General features: G+C 38.9%; 2 protein-coding genes across 3 annotated transcripts in view; one reads left to right on the plus strand and one right to left on the minus strand.

The window, feature by feature from the left end:
• Window positions 1-2,263, minus strand: part of LOC134538080 (partner of bursicon) — a 157,458-nt gene extending 155,195 nt beyond the window's left edge. The window contains exon 1 of one of the 2 annotated variants that reach the window (XM_063379079.1): window positions 1,897-2,263. The gene's annotated coding sequence lies outside the window, so the exon portion shown is untranslated. The remainder of the gene's footprint in view (window positions 1-1,896) is intronic. The other variant, XM_063379078.1, reaches the window with a different exon arrangement.
• LOC134538575 (uncharacterized) overlaps window positions 1-22,837 on the plus strand; it is a 170,500-nt gene that overhangs the window by 96,247 nt on the left and 51,416 nt on the right. The window lies entirely within an intron of this gene.

Below are 22,837 nucleotides of genomic sequence, written 5' to 3' on the forward strand. Positions count from 1 at the left end.
CAAAAATAATCAAAGCGCTGGAAAACGATAGTCAACAGTCAATAAAGTTCAGTTTATATTTGAATTTTTTTTTTTAGAGAATAATGCATATATATGACATAATTTGTACTAAATATCATAAGATTCTTAATTTTAAATTTTTTATTGATTATTTAATATTTTAAAAGAAAATAAGTAAATTTAATAATAAATTCACAAATTTAATTTAAGTTTATTCATTTTTAAAATATTTATTATTTTCTTAATTTAATTAACACTTTAAATTTTTATCAAAAAGTTTTCATTAAATTTGTTCATTTATTTTTAAAATATTTATTATTTATTCAATTTAATAATAAATATTAAAAATTAATATTTTAATTTTATGTTCGAATTAACTTTGAGCACAATTTTTTTATTAAATGTTTTATTAAATTTATTTATTTTATTTTGTAAATATTAAATAACCAATAATAAATATTTAACATTAATAATTTAATAATATTTAGTATTAATTATAATAAATAATATAATTTTAATTTATATTAATAAATAATACATACGGATAGTTAACCTCAATTATATTGGAGCACTTGAAAAAGTATATAAGCACAATTTTTTTACTAATATTTACTAATAGTAAAAAATATTAATCAAAATATTCAATTTAAAACACTACCGAATATAATTTATTAGCACATATATAATTCGCACTTGTATGAAACTAAAACACGTGTTGTGAATGTAGAAACTAGAAACATGTGGATAAATATGATAAATATGAAAACAGTGATCAGAGGCGACGAGCGTGCCAACATGCGCGACTAATAGAGATTCTATTTCTATTTTGTTGGTAGCTTTTTTTAGAGACTTTATTATCGATTTAGCGGGCAGCTTCAACCTGTTAATTTCACTCTCATCATTTTTTCATAACGCGCCTAAATAAGTATAACTTCAATCATAATAATAGCGACTCTACATATGGGCCAATTATAACTCAGTTCTAGAGTGTAATTGCATGAATTCCAACCCCTCTACAAATGACGACGTGAACTTCCCAGGTGTGTATTCCTTGTGTATTCCTGACGGGTCGGAATAGCAGAAGGGTGACGTGGGCCGCTCTTGCACACGGCCGGATGGGAAACTACGGTGCTGTGGGAATCGGTCCATAGCAGACGGAAGGAAGTGCGGCAGGCTGGGCGAAGGAGGGCAGGGGGGGAGGGGGGGGGAATCACGAGCCCGCATGCATTAGGGCATTCTCTTCGTCACGCAGGCACCAACCAGCGTCCCTCGGATATAGCGCATTCGTTATTTATTTTTTGAACTGAAGCTTCTTTGCATCCGGTAGGTTAAACGAGGCGATCACACCAGAGCGTACGAAAAAATGTGTAACGTTCGGAGTTTTACGAAAAGTGTAACGATCAGGAAGAGCTGCAATGCTATTTGGCGTCATGTTTGTTCCGCTTGCACTTATACGGTCACACCGAACAGTCTTGTATCATACATATTAACGGTACTAGAAACTGAATTTTCAGTTGTTATTTTTTAATTTGAATACCCTAACTTACACATAACTAGAGGCATGTATTTTTCACAAAAAGATCTGATCTCTCACTAGACTGCAAAAGTATACCAGCGCTAGCGAATGTTCCCTTGTAATTGGCTGCCATTTGCAAAAGAAGCCATTGCCCAGTTTGGTGGGTCCATTTAAGACGCATTTGCTTCCGCACTGGATGTGCTATAAGTAGACAAAGACCTTAAATAAACCCAGCCAACCACTAAACACAGACAGTGTTTTAACACACAGCTGATCTGGAAATATGTTCGCGAAAAATTCATGGCCATACACATAACCTGTAATTTATTGTATAGTACTAGCATTAACATTAAATAATCTAATCTGGAATCGTGACTTACCGAAAACACAGATGGCATCATGAGCGCTGTTGGTGAGCTGGTACCAGTCTGTTACACAACTAACTCATGTCGTCGTGTGGTGGCGCATTTTCACCTCGCTGTTTATTGAACACCTACGAGACGTGTGCACTGAACTTCGTCATACCGTATAATACAATTACCAGTGGTGTAAGGATCCCCCGCGTGCGAATAGGGGCGACTGGTCGCTTGAAGCACGTGTCGGCGTCGCCCTTAGCGCCTCGGAAAGTTAACGCGCAAAAAGCACTCCCGCCGGCGGTGACCTTGTGTGGTTTACGCGCCGGAAGCTGGGCTGCGGTGCGTGCGAAGGTCGCCCTGGAGTTACTGCTCGCTCAGTCGCTGCTGCGTGCGGTCCCGCGTCCTTCACGCGACACCCCCTCCCTCCCCCACGCTTCACAGCACCTGGCACTCGGCCGCGGCGTTGCCAGACGCACCGGGCACCTGGCGGCGCGACATCGTTCTGTTTATCGCGAAAAGGCGAAAATATCAAGGCTTGAAAGAAAATAAAAGTAATTACTATCAAATCTGTTTTAATTTATTGTAAACATCCTAAACTTTATTTAAAAACATTTCGCTGAAACAATTTTAATAAAACGAACTATTACCGTTAAAACGGGGGTGAAATTAAAAAAAAAAATTATCAAAATTTCTGTAGCTTCAAATTCATTCGAATTTATTTAAAACCAACTTAATATTATCTTATCCTTGGCCCAAAGAAATTTTTTTTAAGACTACGTATTAGTGCAAATAATTGTTTATGTTTCTACCTTAGTAGGCATAGTATGAAAATCGTTCTAATGCTGAATGCATTGAGTTAAAACACATTCAAAATATTTTCGCTGCATGGACTATGAGAAAATGTTTGATCGAACATTTTTTTTAACTTTGAAGAACATACAGAATGTTATAAGTTCTTTAAATGTTTCAGGAGTTTATAGAAGCTTCAAAAAACATTTCAAGAAGAAATAGGTTCTTCGAAATCTACCGGCGCCTGTAGGCTGTGCCGAAAAGGATTTATTATTTAAGGTTTTGACACACCGTGTTAATGTTTTCCAAAAGTTGTGTTAATTATTTGCTACGTATTTTCGGCAAGAACTGCCTTTTTGTAATTGACTAAGCTAATGAGGAGCTATTGCTCTACTGAAGGTTCATAATTTACCATAAACGTTACGAAGGACTACATTTCTTAGAAATATCATGATGCAAAACTTAGGTGTCTGTAGCCAGAAATGCAATTGTTGTAGGTTCTTTTTTTTTAATTTAGGGATTTAGGTTTGAAATTGAACCCCCCACCTCCAAAAAATATATGGTTACTTGGTTTACTATGGTATCAGACCCTTCAATAATTAATTGTAAATGTCTTCAAATCAAATTTGCATGCATTACTTGTTGTAGGTAGGGACAGGAATTTTTCACAAAAATATCCGACCGCCCACTAGACTGCAATAAAGTATGCCTGCGCCAGCGGTTTCTTCCTTGTAATTGGCGGCCGTGTCTGCAAGAGGAACCATTGCCTTACTTAACCGAGCCATTCAGGACGCGTTTGCGTTCGCACTGAATAACTGTGATTGGTTTTATAAAATTTGGCATGCACCTGAAAAAAAAACTCACCCAACTGCGAAACCCAAAGGATGCCAATGTGTTTTAACTCTCTGCTAGACTCAAAATCTTTTCGCGAAAAAAAATATATGCTCGTAGTTATATGATTTCACGTAGTAAAAAACTAGTCGGCCTGCCAATTCCCCCCGCGTGTGAAAGACCGCGCTGCGTGGCAACGCCGCCCGGCGGTTAGCCGCTTGTCGCCCTGCGCCGCGTGGCGTATCGCGCGGAGGCGCTGGCTGGCGCAACAGTAGTCGCCCCGCCATGGCCCGCCTCGGGAGTGCCTGGTGCTGCGCTCTGACGGCCGGCATGGACACCGCGTCTCGCCAGGTCAGTGTTCCCTGACTCTCAGGGTGCGGTTACATGGGACCCTGAACTACTTCAGGTGAACATGTTTAAGTAAACACGTTTACAAACGCGAAAGTGTGCGGTTACACGGTAGTTGCTGAAAAGTGTGTTTAGCTCTAAAACCGATTGTCTACTGTCAACGAATGACTGTGTTGTTGATCTCTATTTTTTAATTGCATCCAGAAAACGCGGGATTTTCTCACTTGTTTATACAGCATTATCAGCAGAAATGAAATGTGTTTACATATTGCTCAATATTTTTTTACAAATCGGGAATTCAAACATGCACAGTAAAATTTTTAAACTTATTTTTTATTATTTTTTGAGCGAGAGTACCTATCTCAGTTTTAAGAAAATTAAGGTCAGGATAAATTAAAAAATATGTATAATTATCTGTTGGTTTTTTTTGTTGCATTCGGTAAAATATTACTCGAACTTGTGCCAGAAACACTTTCCATCTAGAATTTCTGCAAAAGACTGTTTATATTCTAACCAGCCAATCAGAGGCTAATGTAGAAGATATGTCGATCTGAACTACTTTGCCAACCTGTTTAAGTTAAATGAGAAATGTCCTCGAACGAAACATGTTCAGACTGTGTGTAACCGCACTCAACAGCTGAACATGTTCACCTGAAGTAGTTCAGACTCCCGTGTAACCGCGCCCTCAGTTGTCTTGTTCGTCTGTGCTGACGGAACATTTGTTGAAGGGGCCTCCCTAATAAGACTGTTTAGCGCGCTGGGCTACTGCATAGAAGTCGCGAGTGGATAGGATTTACTCTACGTTTTTCAGGAGCGTATGATGAGCAGCTTGGGAACTTCACCGCTGCAGTGCGCTGCCGTAACGCCCTGTATCGTCTTAGGTTGTTATTTACACGTTAGAGCGCAGCACTGTCGCCCGCTGTCATTCCCCGCACACCCCACCAGTCATTCACTGCAGCTCAAGGTCGTTCAACGGGAGGGGGAAGGGGTGTTTGAAGAGTTCGACACTTGTCCGCTAGGGACCACCACAAGTCGATGCCCTAGAGATGGTGGCGATTGCGGCGGTGAATTAACCAACTACCTCCAACCGTATTAGAAATTTTAACCTGGGCTGGCGACTTCTATACAGTATATATATTCAAAGCTAGTGGATAGGCGGAGCGAAATGCGTTTGGGGAACGGGTGAGGGGGGGGGGGGGTTATGAAGCGAGGGGGGTGACTGAATGGGAGGATTGGAGGGGAAGGGTCTTTTGTCATTGTGTCTGCTGGAATCCAGTTGCTGTGTTATCTGCGAACAAGGTCACGGCTAGCCGGGAAACTGCCTACCGCTACACACACCGACAGGATCAAATTCTCGTATCGCCTTTCTTGCTTTTCGACATTGTTTATTAGAAGATTAGTGCTGCGCGTCAGACTATATCCATGAATTGCAAACAACATTAATACGTGTTTGAATGAAGGTGGTTTTTACATGCTTTATATTAGCTTCACCTGTATGTTTGTTTGTATGTTTGTTTGTAACCGACTCCTTTGGTTGCGATTTTGACCCACTTTAAACGGCCAGATTTCATTCAAACTTTGTAGATTTATCGAGGACCGATGACAATACGCTAATTTGATAAGATAATTCCATTAATCTATTTGCAAAATAAGATTTTTGTCAATTTATTGGTAAAGAAAACCGCTCATGTGTGAACTCTTTTCTTTCAGTTTGTCTTTGGCGCGATATAAACAAAGCCTACTAAATATTGTGACATTTAATTAAATGAAAAGTGAGAGTGGGTTATGATTATTGTGAACAATATACTTTCTTGAAGAGAATATTATCTATATTTGTAAAAATATGAAGGAAAAAACCCTGAAATAAGGGCTTTAAATGTTGTATCTTTTGTTATATAGAGAAACACAAGTACGTCTTTGTTTCATTTTACCAATTAACCAAGAGAGAAACATTATTATAAAACAACATTTTCTCCAAATATTTCACGAAACATGGAAAAATTGAGGTTTGATTTTGCTGTGAAACCAACAGCAGATGGGAAATCAAACACCATATGCATAACCTCAATAGCTACACCTGATGACCAGATTTTTGAAATTCCACTCGAACACCAACCTGCAAATCTACACCAAGCAGTTACAAATACTCCAAACTATGCCAAGGTCAGTAAATCATTAAATAAAAGACATCAAACACGGAAAATATGGATAAGTTTGACAGATGATATATCAATAAACATATTTGGATAGAGAGCAAAACTTACAGTTTAAGGGTTTTTACCTTGAAGAAATTGAGGGAAAAAAAACACTTTTATAAATAAACCAAACTAAAAAGAAGAAAATAAATAATAGTTTAAAAAACTAAAAAACACGCTTTATATAGAAAACCAAAATAAAAAATAGAAAATAAATTTTAATAAATTTTAATTAAGAATAGTGTATTTTTTTATAAATATAAATTAATAATAATGTAAATAAGAATGTAATGTATTTAATTTAAAAAAAAAGCGTGGGGTGCTTTTTAAGATATTTTCGAAATGATAATCCTTCTACCCATATCTGTTAACTATTGACACCATGCGTTCGTGGCATTATGTCTTGTGTATTTATTTACGGCATTCAGTTCAGTGTCAAAACGTTAGTCACACATCGTCCAAAAAAAATAGAATTTCGTTTAGTATAGAGTATAAGCAAGGTAGAATACAGTGGCTTATTTTAACATTTAAAACTGAATAAAGTTTTTTTGTTGCTCACAGAAGTTCAGATTATTTTTAAAAAACTGCTAAAATTAAACAAACTATTTTCTAAATAGTTAATTTGTGTTTTATAAGATCATAACACTCTTTCAGGAATATTTGAATGCCAACAGTTCTAATGTATGTTTAACTTGTGATAAAATATAATTTAACTACAGCAACATGCCTACTGAAAATATTACACTACTTGATTTTTTATTTGGTTTTTATGCTGTTTATAACAACACTACGCACGAGCAATTTTTAATATACATAAAACTAAGGAATGCTGTTTAATATTTGAAATGTGTATACGACACTAACAGAAATTTAAATAAAAAATCTTTAATTTTTACTCAATAGATATTTCATATTGTTAAAACTTATGTGGGTAGAACTGAGTTCGTAAGTGATACCTAACCCAATTAAGTTTTATTACATTTTTATTAAATACTAATATTTACATTACTATTATATAATTGTACTTAAAAATGTCCGATCACCAGTCACTGGCAATTAAACATGTTTAATCGTAAGTCTCTCAATGTCTGTCAAGTTCCGCAGTTCGTACTCCTGACTGGAGCTAGTCTCAACAGTTGTTCGCCCCTCACCTCGCGCCTGTCCACACACAGTCTCGCGCCACTCAGTCGCACTCTCTCGATCCCGTCGCGCCACTCTCGAGGATGTCTCTCACCCTCTCCGCCGATGTAGCACTTCCTTCGCTCGCGGAACTCTCCGAACTCTCGGAACTACCTGTGGCGGCCTTCTCGAACCGACGAGAGCGGCTGTGACGAGTCGCGTCATCCCGGTGATCTCCACGAGACCTTTGAATATATATACTGTATAGAAGTCGCTAGCCCAGGTTAAAATTTATAATACGGTTTTGAGGTAGTTGGTTAATTCACCGCCGCAATCGCCACCATCTCTAGGGCATCGACTTGTGGTGGTCCCTAGCGGACAAGTGTCGAACTCTTCAAACACCCCTTCCCCCTCCCGTTGAACGACCTTGAGCTGCAGTGAATGATTGCTGGGGGGTGCGGGGAATGACAGTGGGCGACAGTGCTGCGCTCTAACGTGTAAATAACAACCTAAGACGATACAGGGCGTTACGGCAGCGCACTGCAGCGGTGAAGTTCCCAAGCTGCTCATTATACGCTTCTGAAAAACGTGGAGTAAATCCTATCCACTCGCGACTTCTATACAGTATATATATTCAAAGACGAGACCTCGGCGGGGGAGGTGAGTCACCGCAACACTGGCAGGTGGGAGGTGCCGTCTGCGGGGGTCGTGTGACAGCCATCTTTCACTGATTCCCCGCCGTCCCGATGTCGTCACCTCGACTGACATCCGGCCTGTTCGCGTGTTTCGGAAACACCGCCAGTTTACTGTGACGTCTTCGCTTCGTGAAAAATTGTTTGTCTGTAAAGTCGGTTTACGGACGATAATTTAACGTGACAACGTCATAACAAAACATTGATGAAATGATTGATCCAGAAGAAAAGGAAATATCATATTCGGCCTGAGACTGAGCCGTAATAGGTTTTTGCAACCAAACCATTTAGGCATTAAAAATATTATATTCTTTGAGGAAGAATTTTTTTTAATTATTCAATCTTTTGCATGATAAAATCTACCTCTGCATACTTTTATGAATAAAATTGAATCATTTTTATTGAATTATCACTATTTTGTATGGATACAAAAGAGTTTAATGAAATGTGCAATTGAATTAATAAATTTACTTTTATTTGCATTCATTAATTCAAATATATTTATTACTTTTGAAATGTTGCGTGCGCCATATTTATTTTTACAAGTATAAAAATTTTTTAACTGCAGCCGGGTTTCGAACCGACATCTTTTAGGTTAAGAGTTAGGTACGCTAACCACACGCCCACGAGGCCATACTGAAGTAATTTAGTTTCAAATGTTATATATATATATATATATATATATATATATATATATATATATAACTTTTGTTCATGGTAGGGGAATAATATTAATACGATTTTATAACAAATACGCATCCCAAATACACCAAACTTATTTATAATGTGTTACAATATTTTTTAAAACATTGTGCAAAAGATCCCGGGTGTAATTTGAATTATTATGTGTAACTGTAAAACACCATTGTTGGTTCAAAACGTATTTGAATTTTCAACATTACTTTTAAATAATCGTACCGATTGTGCTGAAAATCGGTGGACGATCGTTAAATTACATAATATTAATAATTCAAACGACGAAAATATGATTGAAAAGTCAAATCGATGGTTGTTCCAATCGAGTGGAAGAGAGATGCCACGCATGCGTACAATGAGCATGAAGAGAGAGCCACGCATGCATACAATGAGAAACAGAACACATCCGTAGTGGGACATCCGTAGTGGGACACTTTTTCGTGCGTGCAGCCGGCGTTCATCGATTTATTAGACGTTGTCACGTCAAAAATAACCCGCCTTGTCAGAGGTGTACTTGTGGGTAAGACGAAACTAGCTGGTGCTTCTAGCGCGGTATCGCCTCTAAGCGCAAGACTCTGAGCTCTGAACTGGCGCGGTCTTCTCTTCCTGCATAGGGCAGCTATGAGATATCAGTGGTAACCATAACATTATAGGTGGAGAATTGAAGATAATGATGTATTACAAATGTCTTGAGTGTTTTCAAGATACTCTACCGGGAGTTTCATGCCTAAAGATTATTCTGAAAACACGCGTTTTGGCCACTTCCACTCTAAAAAAAACTTAAGACACTTTATACGGAAACAGAACTACTCATCTTTTCGTAGAGTGATACCCACAAACAGACAAACCCAACGATGATACTAAACATATATTCTGTACACCGTAAGATGATAGTGCATATTAACACAGTTAGTAAGCTTCCTAAAACAAAACATTTGCGACGATTCGGAAACTGATATCTGCGGATTTCACGGATTCATATCATTTCAGGCCAAACTCAACATGTCTGTGTATAGTCAAGCGTTTTTAGAATGATCTTTAGTCGAAAACAATGTCACATCCTTTGGCGGGTTCAAACGTGACTGGGCAACCATTTCTTCTTTCTGTTTATATCTGGCTCAGGGTGGTCAGGAGATGTGGTCCAATCATGAACGTGGATCAGTTGTTAATTTGCTTCAAGTCTACTTTGCTACCTAATGAACCCGTGAAATAAGCATGGTTCTATGCATAACTAGATAAAAATTCGCGGATTTGTTTTGCGATAGCCTAAAGTTCAAATACTTATATTTCGATCTTTTCGCTATTGTTTCACGGCTTGTCTGGAAGCCTGAGCCAATAAGAGACCATCAAACAAAGAAGTGACGATCACGGGCAACCCAGTCTAGACAGCTACCTAGTAGTAGTAGAGGACTGTGGAGTCTATCCTAGAGGTCACTGAAACCGTGAACCGGTCTGTTGAATAAATTAAACGAATTTTTGTTTGTTTTAATTCGTGGATTGAATGGCACGCTAACTGTTTGGTTTACCAGTGAGAAACAATAAGCAATTGTAAATGCGTAAAAGCAAAATACGGATACGACTGTGGCTTTATATTTACCATTTAGTCACGTATAATTATTGTTTTTGCTCGCAGGCAGTCCATTGGCTGGCAGCATGCAACTTATGATTATGAAATGTCGACATTGCCTTGTTTTTTGTGGGTGTTCTTGAAAGTATTTCGCCGTTTGCGACACACACACAAAGCATCTTCATACAATGTACTCATGAGAACTCTCGCCATTAATGCAGTCAGTCAGCTGTTTTAAACGCGTAGTTTCAAACTAATTACGGAACACCAGCGTGTGCCAGTTAGTGTAATTACGTGGTCCGTGATGTCGCATGCGTGATGTCATCAGCCCTCGGGATTCCAGTGCTGACTAGACGAGAGCGGTTAGCGCGTGGGTTGCGTGGACGCTTGATAAAACACGCGCGTCGCAGCGACGCTACTCGGTCATTCAGAATAAGCTGCGTGGAAGACAGCGGAGTCGTGGCAGAAGAAAACAATTTCCAAGATATTTAAGGGTTCCCAGCAAAATCAAAAACAGAATTCCCAGTATTCTCCCGGACTTCAATGCTATTTCAATGTCTAAAACATTTTATCTTTCCGTAAGAAATTGCCATTACTTTACTCTCTTCCTAACATTGCAACAGTCACAACGGACTTTATGATTCTTCAGTGTCGCGATACATCGCGGAATGTTTTCAGCCTCACGGGCCAAAAAATAAATACAACTCTGCTCAAAAATACTCGACATACCAACATTGAAGCAAACAAAAACTGAACCCAAATGCAGTAGGCATGAATCAGTTAATGTGTTATCGCTACAGGATTAGCCTGACCTATCACGTGTTTCCCTGTCTGTTCTCCGATTGTTCCAGAAAAATAAAAAATAAAACCGATAGTACAAGCTCCTCCGATGCTGATTTTCCAGCATTTGCAAGTGACTTGGTTATAAATGAGATGAATTAGTGTTCTTATCTGGTGCGTGAATTGTGTTGAGAGCATGCAGTGATCTGTCTGAATCACTGATCACTGGACTGTTTACAAAGCCCACCGCAGCTGGTCTGCTAGTAAGCGAACAAGCTCAACTGGATATTGTTCGTGAAAGAGGTATGACAAACTGTTGCACGTTATTCCATATATTAGGTACATTCCACGAGCTAGTGCAGTTTCCCAACAGGTAACTTTATCAACGTCTTTAGCTTGACGGATGAACATTCTTCATTATCTCTGAGAAAAATTATGGTAAATGGTTTGCTAGCCTAGTCAGTCGCTGATGCAAGGGTGTGGTAAGGGGGATATAATCCCCCCCTTTTTCTGAAGTTAATATATATATATATATATATATATATATATATGCAAGAAAGAATTCAGCGATGAGGGGAGCAGACTGATCAGTCTGTTTGTGCCTGATGACGGGAACAGATGTCAGTTCCCGAAGCGTCGCAACTGTTGTCACTGGAAATATTCTGTGTTCGTCAGTGCTATCGTCGTTGTTGTGTCCTTAGTAGGTACTTGTTTATCTTCATCGTTGTTTTTATATGTTTGCTGCGTTGTCCATGTTTGTTGTCTGCGTGCATTTAATCTGACTCGTTGTTAGTCCACTGTGTTCGTCTGTGTTGTTATTTTTTTTCATTACTAAGTTCTTTAACGGAATTCCTGTGCTGTCTGATATTTAGATGTTGAACATTTTTGGTCCGTGCTGTCGTCGTCGTGTTGTTCGTAATACTTGTTTAGTTTCATCGTTGGTTCTGTTTGTCCGACATCAGCTGATTCAGTCTTGTTTTCTGTAATTTGTTTGTCTTCATATTTTTATTTTTTATTTTCGGAAATTTTTCATGAGAAACAGTGCAAAACTGCAATGGCATATGTCCAAAAAAATGCATTACATCATGCTATATGCTAGTTGTAACGGCCGGAAGGGGTGACGGCAGGGGAGAGGTAAACATTATGCAGCCGTGATGCTACGAAATACTCGTAACGCTGCTTGTGTTTGTCTACTCCTCAGTTTTCGTACCGGCTAACGATTGACGCTACCTTATTTATTTTATTTAATTTAAAGTATCTAAAATTTATTTATTCGTGTGGAAAAGAGTTATTAATTTGTGCAATAACTTTATAAGTAGCATTCATTTTTAAGTGAATAGTGTGATTGAAAATGTAAATAATTATTTCTATCTATACTTAATAAACAAGAAGTCTCACTTCTGTCGCTCATGGACTCTACACACATACCTTTTTTTAGTAGCCTAGTTATTTCGCTATGGGAAATTAATTAAGTTTGACTTGTCTGTTTTTCGCGTCAAGATATTTTTCTAATAATTTTTTTTTTTACTGTCGTGGTGCAATATGGACGGTTAGTAGTATGAAGTATGCTATCAATAACGGCTCTGTATCATGATTGGAAGGTGTCTGAAAATTTTCCCTCTGATAGGAATGCGTATGTTTGCTTGTGCTTTGGAAACATTGGGCATTATGCTTATAGTGCGAAAATCTTTAGCTGACTCTGGAGATGTAATTTTTCGTATATGTTTTCTTGCCCAGTGCTGTACTCCGGGAAGAGTAACACTAGACAATAGTTTTTAATAACGAGCGAGATAAGTGCTATGCGTAAATATAGTTTTATTTTCAAACTATATTGGGGACACACACACAGACATTGAACATGTTCTTTTGATAGCTTGGGTACATTTGTTTCTAAGTTTTCTTTATCTTTCGAACATTGAATTTTTAAGAGACCGGAGTTGTGTTTTCTTTATGTTTTAAAAATTTGAAACGCATGGCCTCATCTTGCCATTCATTTACGGTTGACAGGTGTCATTAAGGAAAAAGGGTGATGGAGAAAGGTTATACGCTTACGAATGACGGAGCATGTTGGTCAAAAATATAGCTAACTATACATATCATTAAAATTAACTCTTTTTCGTCAATGGTATTGCATATCATAATGTAATGCCACTTAGTATTTCCGGCTTCTTCTATAACTTTGACAGTATTAATGTTTCTTAAGCTCATGTAAGCTATGATCCTTGTAGAGGATCTGGGTACTTTATTCTCAATAATCATGCTTGAATTAGGTCATAGTATAGAGTAGTGTCCAAAAAGACAAATTTACATTATTTTTTTTTTGTTCTTCTAATTACTGATTCTTTCGCAAGAGCGGCAGAGCGATATTAGAATACTTTGCTACCTCCAACCTCCAACGATATTTTGCAGTTGGTTGTATTAGGTTACGTAGATTTAAAAAAAAAGTGTAAAATCATTTTGATATTTTTAATTGGTAAAATATTTGGAATTGTTGTTTATATTAGATTAGTTATAATGAAATTACTGTATGGTGTTTGGAACATTTAGTTAGGTTATGTCGGTTTGGTTTTGTGGACGAATCAAGGAAATATGTGTTAAAAATACTATTGTTGGAAAAATATATATGAACATAATAAGTGAGTTTTATCTTTGATGCCGGCCGGACCAAGATGGCCGGTGTCCGGCGCGGGAGGACTGCGGTATGTGGCTCGGCACGCGAACTATCGACCGTGCAACTCGATAAGGCCTTATCGCCCGGGGAGGGGGGGGATGTATGTCCGCCGGCCGGTGGTGACACATGCCGACAGGGCGGGCAAATGGCGCGAGTGATCGGCCGAGCGGACACTCGTCAGCTGACAGCGACGCGAGTTGCGATATCGTGACAGCCACCTCGGCAGAAGGGTGGGGGGTGTCACTCACCTACGGGCCCAGTGGAAGTCCTGCGATCGGCTGAGTTGCGGAACACACTGCACAGAACATGTTTCTGTGCGCTTACAAAAGGTTTATTTGGAAACTAGTTGCCAAGATAAAGTTTGTAATACTGCAAGAAATGTGTATATCGCATTGCTATGGTTATTATTGCATGCATGAATATTTTTTTGATACAATACTGATGTGTGTTGTCACGCTTACGATTTTTGGCACATAATTTTAATTGTGATTGATAATTTATGCATGCATAGTGTCTGTAACCACGGAAAAAGATAATCGAATAATAAACAACTACATGATATTTTGTTTTATTTTGCTTATGAATATTCAGAGTTAATACTAGAAAACAATTCAAGGAACGGGTTACAAATAACTTTAAATGTTGAATGTACTGAAACAACTCGAAGCATAAATGCAAGAATCCGGACACAGTATTACTGCGAACATTTTTTTTTTTGGTACAGCTTTCGTGCAAATGTACAACATTAAGCCTTGGTCCACAGATTTACTTTCCTCGGCTGCTTTATTGAAAGCTACATCATGACGCTTTTTAAAACCCTCTAACCAGCCATTACTAATTGAAACGTTCTGAATTCCCAATTTTGTAGCTAAGTCATTTGATTTTTGTTTCAACAATGGTCCATCTATGGGAATGTTCTTACAGCGGGTTTGTTTTATCAATAAATTCTGAAAGGCACTTTTCACTGTTAGGAAACTCGGAAAGACGACTCCTCTTAATATTTCCGTGTCCCTCAGAGCACTGAGAATTATTAGAATCTTTTGATTTTATAATTTTATAAAAGATAGATTCTGGTAAACTAAACGTATTCACAATTTTAAGTTTATCACTTAAAGACAACACTTTGATTTTTGATTTTAACATTATGAGTACGTGCCGAACCTTTCTTCGCAATTGATACTTGTCAACTGTAGTAAGTTCGACAAATAAGTCGATACATTTGGCCATTCGAATAGAATACAATACTAAAACAATGTTAGTTCCACGAAATTTACGAATAAGTCATAAATAGCAGATGTTAAATACGCTCGACTGTCACTTATAAAGGTACGCAAGTAGCAGTCTCAGTTATAGAGGTCCATGAGTGAAAAGCTACTTTCTCTTGTAGAGGTTTGTGTTTCTCACTTATAGAGATTTTAGAGGGTTAAAATAACGGGACCGAACAATTACTCTCACTTTATAGAGTTTTCTCGCTAACCCAGTTCTCACTCACTCAGGTTCGACTGTATTTAATATGGCGGGTCCAGGGGGGGGGGGGGGAATGACATCATCCAAGATGGTTGACGAATCCCAATCCCAATCCGGAACTCGGTGTCCCAGGACCGTCTATATTCACTTACTGTCATATCATTTAATGATTATGAAGATGAGTCTTTTTTACAGTGATGGCAGCCGTGACGCGGTGGTTTACCATTGCCTGCTGCGGGAAGAAGGCGGAAGGCTTATCACAAACACCCGGTCCTGAACCAAGGGAGAAGCTTTGAAGTGCCCCCTCCCCTTGGCCCACCAGCCGGACACACGAGCCATTTACCAAGTGGGGCGGACATGATCCAATGATTAAAATTGTAACATTTTTCACTCTAGTCTGTTGCCACAATAACGCTCATTTATCTCTTCTCTGCCCATAAATTCTCTAAAACTTATACAGTGCATAGGGCCAAGTATTTTTTTGCGAAGGACTTCTTGACCAGCTGTGTGTTCAAGATCTTGTAGCATTGTCTTTTTTTTTTGTGGGGTTTACTTTGAGGTATATGTCTACTGTCAGCACACCAATCACAGCCATCCAGTGCGGAAGCAAACGCCTGAATGGCCCGGCCAAACATGGCAATGGCTTCTCTTGCAGACGGCCGCCAATTACAAGGGAACACTCGGTAGAGCAGGCAAACCGTGTTGCATTCTACTGGATGATAATTTTTTTTTTTTTCGCGAAAAATACATGCGCCAAATAATGCGTATTATAATTTATATAGTATATTATATTTATATAGTAAGTTGTTCGTTCATGGCACAGATTGCCAATAGCGAAGGGGGGGCTATGTAGCGGCTATGGCGGGCAGATTCGAGACGTGTTATCTTATCAGCGGTACCTAATCTGCCGCCCTGGCCAGTCCTCGGCGATATCCGCGAGTGTGAGGAACTGCTCGGCGGACTCCCTTCCCGCGTCTTTGTCCCGTTAAGGTAGGTTTACCATTGGGAATTAACAAATAAGAATTAGTTTTGTGTTTAACATATTACTCCATGTATGTATATGAATTGAATGTTTTATGATTGTAGTGTAGGAGTTATAGCGTGTCGTTTGTGAATCACATGTTGACTTACGAATTAACAGAAATAGTTTTTAGTTATTTTTCCTCCTTAAAAATTATGGAAAGTACCAATCAGAGCACAGTAGAATGTTTTGTTGACTCGAAATAATGTTTTCTTGGGAAAGGCAGGGTATGATATAGTACAAAAGAGTAGGAGATAAAGAATTATTAGCATCATGATACTTTGATACTTGAAAGGAAATTGCATTAAATATTAAGAAAAAAGCATTTTTTACGGTACCTTTTTTTGTTTTATTTTCCGAAATTGATTATTCTGATGTGTTTCTTATTATTTTTTTTCTATTATACGAGTCTATAAAAATGTAATTTTCACATTTCATGAATTTTTGTCTGCACATACATTTTCTGTTGGCTAGGAATATACTATGATGTTAGCGTTACAAGAAACGTATTAATCACACTAATATTATAAATACGAAAGTTTGTGTGTGAGAGTGTATTTTTGTTACTCAATCACGCCGAACCGCTGAATGGTCTATAGCTCATACTATAGCTCGTATGATAATTAAAAGTTATAATATATTATGTCATGCAATGCAAATACTTGACCGGTTTGTTAGTTAAATTGCATTGCAAACCGCGGGCGAAACCGCAGCGAGCAGCTAGTAGATATAAAAAAAGTTAAATATTTGTGATTCTGATTTGTGTACGAATTCTAGATTACGAGCTGAAATGTTACAATTTTAACAAGCTTTTATTTAAACCTTGATATATATATATATATGTGTGTGTGTGTGTGTGTAGGTGTAGTTGTGTGTGTGTAATGGAATATTCTAATTATATTTTCGCCCACTTATAGACTACCGAATAATTTGAAATTTTGCACACATATTAAGAACTGATGACAATATAATAATGTCATGACTATGACCTTTGTTAAGACGGGAAAAGGGTCACCGGGGCCAAAAAAAGCCGGGACATAGGGGATCAAAGCCCCAACATTTCTAAAATTAAAAAAAAGTCCATCCAATTTCGTTTTGTAGTATTTCCTTGCCAATCGGGGACCTCGACCCCCTCTTGGTTGGTGGGCCGGGGAGGGGGTCATTTTCCCTTGAAGTTTTTGGAACTTGAATATTGTTTTTGTGGTGCACTTCGAGGAGTATTACGAAGTCGGATGTCGGCGGGTCGGTGACTCAGTGGCATGCACTATGTCTAGCACGCGTGTGCGTGGGTCTCGCTGCCGATCCCTGGGAACCTCAGCGAAGGTTCCCCGGGAAATGAGATTGCCTCGAGTATTTGTTAATAGGCCTGTACAGACTCTTAAGGACGTGATTCCCCAAGAAAACTGTAATTAAAATAATGATTGGCTCTATGATTTCCGTCCTTGGTTTGATTCCCGGTCAGTGGTAAGAGAAACTATAGCTAAAAATAAATGTTCAATTCTGTTTTCAATTAACTTTCATTGTCTCTCTCTACGAAAAATTACTCTGTACTAAATGTCCGTCTATAATAACTGTCCGTAGAAATAAATACGTTGTCGCTGTGCCTACCATGGAAGTCTAATGTTTCGATACCTGGAATATCTTCCAACCAGGTCTTGTGCTATGTGAGGCGTTTAGTTCAAGTGTCTTCGGACCACGAGTACAGACCATGTACAATGGCAGGCTTATAGACGAGTCGTCTCCGGACCACAGGGCCTTCTTTGTCGATAGCAAATGTAACATATTTCAAGCAGTCAATACAAAGTCTCAGAATTATCAGACCTAAAGTATCAATAAAATCAGTTACAAGTAATTAAACCAAAGGAAGATGTTTTACGCTTACTAAACGTCCAGGAATTCCTAAAAAAAAATTGTTTTATCAAGATCAAGAGCTTTTGAACCAGTAAATATTCATAGCTACTACAGATTATGTTACGCACGTTTAATAAAGCGACACACATACAACAAAAGAAAAGAACACACAATACACACACTGGACACACAATGGACGCAGTACACACACTGGACACACAATACACACAGGGCACACAAAGAACACACAGTACACACACTGGACACGCAATTAACACAAAGAACATACAAAATGAACTCTCAGTACACACACATACAGCTCTGCATCTAACAAAAGACTGGTCGTCTCTGGTTGGCCAGACAGCTCAGTCAATCAGAAGAGAAAAGGCCACTGATTTGCCAGCACCCCCAGCCAATCACAAACGCCCAGCTCCGATTGTCAAACCAGCAGACCAAGTAGACGAAAGGAATGTTGTGATTGGCCTACAGCTGCAGCCAATCGGGAAACGCTCCTCTCAGGCGAGAGTATTAAAGGCAGAAGAATTTGTAATAACCTCAGTAGGTAACTCTATCCTAATTATGGCGACTGCAATGTCGTCCGAAACGTCGGTGATATATTCGCCTTGGACGCGGTTACAACCCAGAAGCCAAGCTCTTCAAAAGTAAAGCTGGTTTTACAGTGTAGTAGCATCCTTCACATGTTTAAGTAATGTGATTATATACATATATATGAGTGAAGGGCTGTAAGCTTCCGTGGATGCATAACTTGGCTTCTAAAGCCAGCCCTTTTCAACCAGCTCGCTCCCTTGCCCTCTCTACAATCTTTATAGAGAAAGGAGGCCATTCCAAACGGGCTCCGGGAAGGAATAATGGCGAAGGAAGTTTTAAAAGAGGACTTTCCCTTTACTACTGCGAAATAAACGCTTCTAACTGCGGCCGTCTCGTTTATTCCAACGGCCCCAGCAGGAAATCTTACCTCAGCTGCCTTTTCCCCCGGCCTCAAACAACCCAACTCGGAATAGCCCGACGCCATGTAAGCTGTCCTGGGGAACGTGTTCCCGCGCGAAACGCATTCTTAAAACAGTCCCGCGCAAACACTTCTTTGTCCGTCCTCACTCGCGGTCGTTCGACCTGCGACAGTCCTGCTATCTGGCGGCGGACTTGATCGCAAACACGTGTTCATTCGACTGACCATTATCATTAAATAATTTTTTATTTGACCCGCCTCCGCCCTAAACATTTGAAGCCAATTAAAATTAATTGGAGAATACTGGAGTCGAACCTGACACCATAAATTAACGGACATTTTGCAAGTAAATATGAATGAAAGGTATGTATCTGTAAAATTCGCGGCATGATTGGGTGACAGTCTAGATTACAAGTGTTTTTATTCTGAAACTTTCTTTTTGATCAAAGGTAATTTTATAAAATCCAGGAGTCAGGGATAACCATCGTGCAACCTGGATGAAGTTACAATGTGACAGCCGCCCGCGGACTTAATAAATCGATTTGATCATACACTTGCTTGAGTTCGACGAGGAGTTTCTGAAGTTTAAATCCGTATCAATTCTGTAATAACGTAGGTAAATTATTTATTTTCTTTGCCAATACAAATCGGAACGTGCAGTTTTATTTTACTATAAGTTAAAAATCAAAAGATTTTGCTTGTGGAATACTATGACTACTGACTCACATTTTAAGTGGGATCGATGGCAACAGAATACACCATCTTGGTTCTAACATATTTCAGGCCATAACAATTTTCTATTGTTTTATACTCGTTAGCATATTGTGTAATTTAAAGGAATGCCTGAAGTTAACTGCTGCCAGTCGCCCATGGCATGGCTTTATGGACGCGCTAATTCGTCTCCTCGGCCGATGGCGTCGATCGTTAAACAGACGCCCACCCGATAAACTGAACTCCTCCTTGACGACCCGAGGCCCGCTCTCGGCTGTCAGCGTCTTCGCCTTCGTCACAGCTGCCACCGAGCAGTCGAGATAAGTGTTTTCTCTCTGGTGAGGCAGTGAAGCTTTACTCCTTGCACATTATCTCGCTGTCACTAGGAGCACGCGTAGCAAGGGGCTACTCGAGAATGTGCTGTTTCTACACTTCGCCGATTCGGTTCATGGTAGGACCTACTTTCATATGGAACATGAGTGTATGTCTCACCACTGCACCAATCCGCTCCTAGTTTGATTGATCTACATTCATTTGAATAAAAGCTGCCTTGTTTTTTCGACATATTTTTCTGTTATTTTACGTATTAATGTGCTGGTCGTTTGTGTACATTCTTATCGTCTTTGATAACAAGCAGTGTAAGTAATCTGAAAGATAATATTCTTATAACATTGCTAGTACGAGCTCATCGTACTTCCAAAAATGCACCGCGGTTTCTGCAGTCGAGAGCAGCTTATACAAGGAAACAAACAACCGTTTTATTGGTACGTGAATTACACTGCTTCTATTCTATCTCACAGATAAACATCCATTGCCATGGAGCAAACGTAAGGTACCATCCTGTTATTTCCATATCTGAACAAATTTTTATTTTTTATTTTATTAGAGACATACTCATTTGGCGGCTTATAATATGATTTTTTTTTTTTGTTTTCGTTGTATAAATAACAAGAAAACACCATGACCAGGTTAAATTTTCGCCAGTTGTGTCGCTGCGTTTTTAGTTCCGTTGATCAGTTGACTAATGTTTTTAATCATTAATTTGGACATACGCTTTTACTAGTCTGCTTTATATATCTTCGATAAAACCCGAAGAACGGAGATTGGCTGATTAGGTTTTTTTCCTTTGTTTTTGTGTATTCACCTCTCATTTTCCGTTCCTTTGTTTTCTCTATGACATACAGTGACACTTTACTATGGCGTATGCCCATAATAATAATTTTAATGAAATTTCCCCAAGAGTCATTTTAAGAGCGTAATATAATTTCTAAACTCCATATGCTTCGGGAGCTCTCTTAGGTCAAAAGTATTTTTTTGATAAAAACTTTGGGCATCATTAGTTAAATTGATTTGTGGTCGCTGAAAATCGTTAAATGAGGAGTGCAGTTCCAAAACTTGCCTTAGCCAAAATCTATAAAAAAAAAATGAGCTATCTACAATTTGAAATTCTTCTTTTATGCGTATCTTTCTGAGCAAATATTTTGTTTCAGTTCAGTCATAATACATTAGAAAACTGCATTGAAAACTTATGTGTTTTTTTTTTCTTCAGAACCTCTCTTATCGTCTTTGCGTACCTATGTTCCGAAACAGTTTTTTATCCTTGTCTGAAATGTAGAAACAAAGTGTGCCGTATCCATTGTTATGAGGTAAAGTGCATCGCCCTTAACTAATCTTAAATGGACGTGCGACGTATCGTCGATATGCTGCCTAGCATCTTCGAAGCGTGCGAGGTAGACTTTCGGCGTTGCAGTTGATGCCTGACGTAGAGGCAAACCGACGTACGGGAGCAAAAGAGGTGTGCCGCCGGTCGTGAGAACACTCCAGGTTGTTTGAGGCCTGAGAGGCATGTAGCAGTCTGCCTCCGAGGAGAAGCCCGGAGTCCCTGTCTTCCTGAGGGCGTCGCGACGCCGCCCCGACGCTCCGACCACGAAGACCGTCACAGCCACCACGTGATACTCGGTGTATCAGCCAGAATTTATTCAAGGAAAGCGACTTGGTTATAGAATATTTTCAGGTGATAGTCCCGAAGCCATAGCTGGAAAATATTCAAAGTCCGAAACGGACTTTAACTCTGGACATGAGCCCTTGGTACTTGTGTAATTATGATACGCAACTACGTGGGGAGTAAGCATATTTTGTGGATGACATGATTACTTGTGCAATGTGTGGTCGTGGAGCTTGTCTGGGGTCGGAGTGGCTGCTGGCGGTGCTCCTGGTTCAGACTTGCACTTTCACGGCGGAGACAACAGCGCTACGTCGGTTTACGTAGCTTATGTAACCACACTTACGGTTACGTTTTTTGAAAATATCACTAAGCTGATACGGTCCTAGAATAAAGTTTTGTCTATACAGGTTTTTTTTATCGTTTACCCAAAATCACTTGACATGGACAAGACAACTTTTTCAACTGCACTCCTCAAATATAGGAAATCAATTTGTATAGGTGTCGTCAACTGTAAGGAGACACTTATGCTTGAATCGTATGTGCGTGTGCTATGTTTATGTAGATCGAAGCCAAGGCTTCGTAGGTATAACGTACAAGCAAGGAATAACGCCTATGACTGCGATATTCATGACAGTTTGTTGTGGTAGGATGGTCAATGGCCTGAAAAACACTAAACAGGTTTTTAAAAACTATTAAACTAACCGATAACCAATTCCACATCATGGAGAGGGGAGGCGTGGCCAAACCCGATGTTACGATCGCCAGTGAATATCTTTTTAACGACGTCGTCGTTAGAACACGTGTTGCCTTTTTTCCCTCTCCCGCCTTCTTCGCCCATAACCACGCCCCCTCTTCGCCCATAACCACGCCCCATAACGTCCCGCTGAGCCGCATCTCTACCGGGCCGGCTTTCAGCTGTCCAGTTTCTGGGCGAATATCACTTCAGACTGCATCAAAGTACCTCTCAACCTTGTGTAATGTATAAATTAAAAAAAACATGAACATTTATTCCCACTATAATGCATTCAGGGTAATCTGGAAACGTTTTAATCATTGTTTCGTCCGTTCTGTTAATAAGAAAGGCGATTTATTTATCCTTATATGGTGTCAATTAGCTGTTTCTTAAAATGATAGCTATTGATTTGATTTCTGAATGTTCGTTGAAATTGTGTGTGTTTACAAGATTTACGTATGTGTGTAATTATTTATTTATATATATATATATATATATATATATATATATATATATATATATATATATATATGTATATATATACATACATTACCATACACATGAATTACAAGATTGACGTAT

Source organism: Bacillus rossius, chromosome 13, assembly GCF_032445375.1.
Source record: "Bacillus rossius redtenbacheri isolate Brsri chromosome 13, Brsri_v3, whole genome shotgun sequence".
Taxonomy (NCBI): Eukaryota; Metazoa; Arthropoda; class Insecta; order Phasmatodea; family Bacillidae; genus Bacillus; species Bacillus rossius.